The sequence below is a fragment of the Etheostoma spectabile genome, chromosome 13, assembly GCF_008692095.1.
Source record: "Etheostoma spectabile isolate EspeVRDwgs_2016 chromosome 13, UIUC_Espe_1.0, whole genome shotgun sequence".
NCBI classification, from domain to species: domain Eukaryota; kingdom Metazoa; phylum Chordata; class Actinopteri; order Perciformes; family Percidae; genus Etheostoma; species Etheostoma spectabile.
The window spans coordinates 3,493,624-3,500,974 of NC_045745.1; positions in this window are offsets into that span (position 1 = coordinate 3,493,624).

Below are 7,351 nucleotides of genomic sequence, written 5' to 3' on the forward strand. Positions count from 1 at the left end.
TTTTGTTGCTTCCTTCAGCTTCTTTTGAAACAAAACATTTCTTCTTGCTGTGGCCAGTATGCGACATGCTGTTGTGAGTCGCGTTGAAAATTACATCATCACACGTAGCTATGGTGACCAGCCACGCTGAGGCGATGCTCAATCTGCAATGGAAAACGGACGAAGAATGCGTTGAGTCGAGAAGAAGCGAGTCGTGGCGAGTCGAGTCGAGCTGTTACCAGCAGTGGAAAAACGCCATTGGATTGTGCAACAGGACAGGCCTGCTTGTTTTTTTTCTGGGAATGTTCATAAAGACTTGCAAAGATTATGTTTATGACATTTCTTCTCTAACTGGGACATTTTGGGACTGATTGTTGGGATTGCTGTAGACGAAGTACACACGGTGAAACACTGGTGAGAGGGTTGCAAATGTTCCACCAAAACAAGTTCCTTCCAGAGACTATTTTGCAGAGCCACCGTCGCTGCGTCCAGCCAATTATGAGTGACTTTACAGGTCCCATAGCATGAAAATGTCTTTAGGAGGTTTTTTAACATTAATATTCACTCTCCCAGCATACCTATAGTCCCCCAGTGGCTAGCATGGGGTCCTGCTCTGCTTTTGAGAAACTGAAAGCTTAGATTAGCCAATCTGTAATCTTCCCCTTATGTTGTCATAAAGGGTACGGTTACCTCCTCTTCCTCTGCTTTGCCCGCCCAGAGAATTTGGTCCCCCCATGAGTATGACAACACCAGTATTTATTTTTTCTGAGTTCAGCGCTAGTTAGCGGTTAGCTCGCCAGCAACAGTAATTCACTGGCCATTTGACTACGTAGCTTACACGTCACCTTAGAGAACCAAGCATTTCCAAATATTACATCCAGAACTAAAGAAGATATACAACTGGTTTCACAGGCTGTGTAGATAGATAGATAGATAGATAGATAGATAGATAGATAGATAGATAGATAGATAGATAGATAGATAGATAGATAGATAGATAGATGTTGATCCCAAAAATGGTAAATTACAGCAGCAAAATATCAGTCACACAGCATAGAATATACATGAAATACTAGGATACAATATACATACAGTACATACAATATACATGAACTAATAATAAGATGAAATGCAAGAACAATTATGTTGGGAATACAAAAATGTACAATTGCTGAACTAGTAATGATAAATATGTAGATTAACTTATTGTGAAAGTTGCACTTAGTGTAGATGTGTGTCTCAGAGTCTTATCAGCACCCAGTGATGAAGTGTTAAAAAGTTGTATTACTAGTTTGTTCAGTAAAGTAGTGTACTCTCCATCACGAGTACACTGGCCTTAAAGTGTAAAATCTGTGACATGCCCTCTAACTAGCAGTAGGTATTAGGCAAGGCAAGGCAAGGCAGCTTTATTTGTATAGCACATTTCAGCAACAGGCAATCAAAGTGCTTTACACAAATCAGTAAACAGATAAAACACAAGTCACAAGTTAAAAATCATAAGCATTAAAAACGGTAAAACACATGAATAGACAGTTAAAAACAAATAGAAACATTAGGACACATAAAACACAAGAATAAAAGTTACAGTGCAGCATAAGAAATTAAAGAAATGAGCATTCATTTAAAGAAAGGCAGCATCAAAAAGAAAGGTCTTCAGCCTTGATTTAAAAGAACTGAGAGTAGCGGATCTACAGGTTTCTGGGAGTTTATTCCAAATAGAGGAGCATAGAAACTGAAAGCTGCTTCACCCTGTTTAGTTCTGACTCTGGGGACAGAAAGTAGACCTGTCCCAGATGACCTGAGAGGTCTGGGGGGTCATAGTGTAGTAGCAGATCAGAAATGTATTTTGGACCTAAACCGTTAAGGGATTAATAAACTAGCAAGAGTACTTTGAAATCAATTCTTTGAGACACAGGAAGCCAGTGTAAAGACTTCAGAACTGGAGTGAGTGATCCCTCTCTTGGTCTTGTGAGGACCCGAGCAGCAGCGTTCTGAATCAGCTGCAGCTGTCTGATTGATTTTTTAGGGAGACCTGTAAAGACCCCGTTACAGTAGTCAAGTCTACTGAAGATGAATTCATGGACCAGTTTTTCCAAATCCGTTGACCATAGTCCTAACCCTTGATATTTCTTAGGTGATAGTAGGCTGACTTTGTTATTGTCTTAAGTGGCTGTTAAAATTCAGGTCTGAGTCCATGACTACACCAAGATTTCGGCTTTGTCTGTTGTTTTAAAATGTTGTTTGAAGCTGAGCGCAGACTTTTAATCGTTCCTCTTTTTTTCCAAAAACAACTACCTCAGTTTTTCCTTCATTTAATTCAGAAAGTTCTGGCACATCCAGTCGTATTAGACTGGATTAGAGGGGAGTCTTCTTCATCCACAAGAAAAACCAAGCTAATGTTGCTACTTTAATCATTTAATATTATCATGAATCTTCAGGGAGCCAGAGTTCAAGATGGATTTATTGCCATTGTACAACACAGTGTTAATGCTATTCTTTATGCGAAAGTATATAAGAAAACCAAACAATTTTTTATGGTGGACTGTGGAGGATGAGCTCCCAGCCTGAGGAGAGAAGCCACTCTGCAGTCTGACGGTAGAACACTGTCCTCTAACACAGGGATCTTCAACAGGGGGTCCGTGACCCCTAGGGGGTCGGCATGGTCAATGCAGGGGGAACTCCAAAAAAACAATCTTAACATGAATCCAAAAAATGATTAGAAAATATAAATCCCAACTGCTAAATGTGTAAGGTAGTCACTAACAGACAGTCACCATACAGTGTTCATCCTAAGGGTTAACATATTAAAACATGATTTAAAAAACCATGCCAACAATTACTTAGTATTCTATGCATTAAAAATGGATGTAGGCCCAGTTTATTATGCAACCTAACCCTTGTATTGTCCTCGGGTCAAATTTGACCCGTTCTCAAAACTAGAGAAATATGGATTTATTTTTAATCAAATTACCCACAATGTTTAGAACACTTACAAATACTGAATCAGTCTTTTCATTGAATTTTGGGTATTCAATTTTATATCATTTGAAAAAATGTAAATGGATTTAAAACCTGACTAAAATTTAAGATACTTGTCTGTGATTAACCGTCAACACAGGTTCCTCTAATATCAGTCAAAGTTATTCATCATTTCAAAATTAGGTGTAATTTCCTATAAATGAAATGTATTGACCATGTATGGCAAAAACAAGTGTAAAAGAAGTAGTGGTAATAAGTTGGTGTTATGGAAAAATGGCATTAAAAATGTTGAAGAAGTTACAAAACATTGAAAAAGTGCATAAAAAAAGGGACAGTAAAAAGTAAAACAGTAAAACAGTAAAAAGGATGACATATTTTTAATTTTGACAAAGAAGGACATCAAGTGCAGGGTCAACCAGAAAACAAGGGTTAATGGTATACAGTATTGTGGTTACTTTATTGATGTTTTTTCCAAAGTTATTTGATATTTCCAATGTTGACATTTTCAGCTTATTTCGAAGGCCCATTTTTTGTGATGAAAAAAATGTAAACGGGTCAAATTTGACCAGAGGACAACATGAGGGTTAAAAAAGATTAAATACTCCTGCTCTAACACAGCGATCAGTAAATCTAAAATGCACAAGGACACAGGGTGTGATGACAGGTGGATGACTTTGATAATCATGATTTACATGAATCATGTAACTCAAACTCATGTAACTTTCCATAAATCCCTCAAAATGCTTTAATAATCATGATTTACATGAATCGTAACTCAACTCATGTAACTTTCCATAAATCCCTCAAAGTGCTTTAATAATCATGATTTACATGAATCATGTATCAAACTCATGTAACTTTCCATAAATCCCTCAAATGCTTTATAATCATGATTTACATGAATCATGTAACTCAAACTCATGTACTTTCCATAAATCCCTCAAATGCTTTGATATCATGATTTACATGAATCTGTAACTTCAAACTCATGTAACTTTCCATAAATCCCTCAAAATGCTTTAATAATCATGATTTACATGAATCATGTAACTCAAACTCATGTAACTTTCCATAAATCCCTCAAAGTGCTTTAATAATCATGATTTACATGAATCATGTAACTCAAACTCATGTAACTTTCCATAAATCCCTCAAAATGCTTTAATAATCATGATTTACATGAATCATGTAACTCAAACTCATGTAACTTTCCATAAATCCCTCAATGCTTTAATAATCATGATTTACATGAATCATGTAACTCAAACTCATGTAACTTTCCATAAATCCCTCAAAATGCTTTAATAATCATGATTTACATGAATCATGTAACTCAAACTCATGTAACTTTCCATAAATCCCTCAAAATGCTTTAATAATCATGATTTACATGAATCATGTAACTCAAACCCATGTAACTTTCCATAAATCCCTCAAATGCTTTATAATCATGATTTACATGAATCTGTAACTCAAACTCATGTAACTTTCCATAAATCCCTCAAATGCTTTAATATAATCATGATTTAGAATCATGTAACTCAAACTCATGAACTTTCATCCATAATCCCTCAAAGTGCTTTAATAATCATGATTTACATGAACATGGTAACCAACTCATGTAACTTTCCATAAATCCCTCAAAGTGCTTTAATAATCATGATTTACATTAATCTACATCAGCCATCAAAAGCACAGAGACAAAGTGCAAAATAAACACACTAAAAAAGTACATTGAAAAGCAATTAAAAACAGTCATTGTGCATAAAAACAGGCTAATAAGCTAATAAACAGGATAGTAAGACAGTTAAAACTACAGTGTATGATCTGATTTTGTAAAGGCAGTGTCTTCAGCCTTGATCTAAAAGAGTTGTAGCGGCGGTTTTCTGTAGTAGTAGTAGTAGCAGTAGTAGTAGTAGTAGTAGTAGTAGTTTTCTTGGAGTTTGTTCCACATTCAGTATGTGGAGAAGAATAACTAAACCCTGCTTCTCCTGCTTAGTTCTGACTCTTGGGCCAGAAAGCAGACGTCTCCCAGACCACCTGCGGCGGACTGGGTGGTTCCTATGCAGCAGCGGATCAGAAATGTATTTTGGCCCTGAACCGCTCAGTGCTTTATAAACCAACAGAAGTATTTTGAAATCAATTCTTTGAGATTAAGGAAGAAAGTGATGTGATCAACTTCCGAGCAACAGCTGCTCTGAATCAGCAGCAGCTGTCAGGGAGACCTGCAAAGACACCAGTCAGTGGCCCAGTCTACTGGAGATAAAAGCATGGACGTTGAGATTTTCCAAATACTGTTGAGACATAAGTCCTTTAACCCCTTATATGTGCCAAAGGTGGTAATAGGCTGACTGTTGTTGAAATTCAGGTCTGAAGTCCATGACTACACCCAGATTTCTGTCTTTGTCTGTTGTTTTTAACATTGCCGACTGGCCATATCCTTCCTTATTGGCTCCAAAAACAACCACCTTAGTTCTGCTTTCATTTAACTCAAGAAAATTCTAAGACATCCAAAGGTTTTTTTCAATGCACTTACTCAGTGCTTGTATTGGACCATGGTCCCCTGGTGATATGCTTACGTAAATGTGTGTGTCATCTGCATAATAAAAGGAATTAATTTTGTTGTTTTCTATAATCTGAACCAATGGAAGCGGTTATTTTAAGTTATTTTAAGTTTTTTTCTTACCCAAGCACGAGTGTTACTATGTTTTTGTCAAATACTAGATTGGTTAGTCTTGATACATCGGCTACTTGAAATACAACTCCTCTGAACTGTATTTGAATTGAACACGTGGACTCTGCTACCACCACTGAGCCTCAGTTGGTATGTACAAGGTTTAAGAAGTCACCAACACCTTATGATGTCTCACTGTATTAGTGCCTGTCCATACGGTTACACATGTCCAACAACTGGCAGCTGCAATCGTATTACTGAATGTCTGTCATATAATCTTACGCTATGTTTTGCTGCAGGGCATATGGCCTAAGTCAAAGAGCAAGCATTATCTACAAATACTTGGCATTATATTTAATGTATTACACCCCCAATGGGTTGTACTTAGAGTGTTATGAATTTGGACCCACACTACCATACGGTGTGTTGCCCTGCAGATGTTCGCTCTTCAGGCCCAGTGTCTGCTGCCCCCTGTTGCTTCTCTGGCTCTCTGCCGACTATAACCCCCGCTGACTCCGGGCCCTTCTTACATCATCGGCAGTTGGGGGGAAAATCATACCCACGTGGTGCCCCCATGTTCCACAAAAAAAAAAAACTGCCATGCCCCTATGATAAGACAAAATAAGATGACATGAATTTTATTATCCTGAAGGAAATTTATCTTGGACAAACAAACAATATCTGCTGTTTAAAGAATTCAACACAACACAGTGCATACATACAGTGCATACACACGTTCATAAAGTACATAGACACAGACGGCTGCATCACTCTGCATGGACATGCTCATGTTGCATGCAGACTGCCATAAGCCAATAAAATCGCACACTTCCCGTTGTACAACTCATCCTAATAGTCGTCATAATCTGTGCAGTAAGGGTATGCCGCCTTATCAAAATGAATCCTTGGTAAGAGAAAAGTAAAAATGTACATGTGTGTGTTTAACCCTTGTGTTGTCTTCCCGTCAACCACGAAACACTATCATCGTTTTTTCCGACGTTTTTGTCATTTTTTCAATGTTGTGGCTGCTTTTTTTTAATGTTTTTTCCGAAGTAATTTGATTTTTTTTAATAATAACATTTTCAGCGCTTATTTCGAAGGCCTATTTTTTGTGATAAAAAAACTGAAAACGGGTCAAATATGACCCAAAGACAACATGAGTGCAGCATTTCAGGGGTTAGTCTGGCTTGCCATTCAGGGCCATGGAGGGTAAAACATGATAAAGGTTACTCTAGGGCAGAAGTTATCAATTGTTTCTCAGCCAAGAGCGCTTTCATGATAGAGAATATACTGGAGGGGCTCATGCATGTCCTTTGGAATAATTTCATGTATAGCCCATTTTGTGTATTTACAGTCTAAGTTGTGTAAAAAAACAATGTTCAAGAAATATATTAGAATGAGACAAAACATATGTTTGCACAGAATGTCCATGCAATTGACTTCAATTCAATTAGCTGCAAGTAACACTCTACCTGAACAAAATGTCAATGGCAAATCAAGAGCACACTCAAATTGTGAAGTGAAGTATTTCACTCTTAGTGCATAATATTATGTACATTGTACTGTGTGTAGGCAGTTAAAGTTAACTTTACTGTGCACTGTTAAACCTGCTGCTAAAATCCACAAGGTGGAGACATTTGTAAAGTTGTTGCTGTGTATGGTGTCCCTTCGCGGTCATCTTTGCTGCACTAAAAGGTTGCTGTAGATGTGGTTATTTAT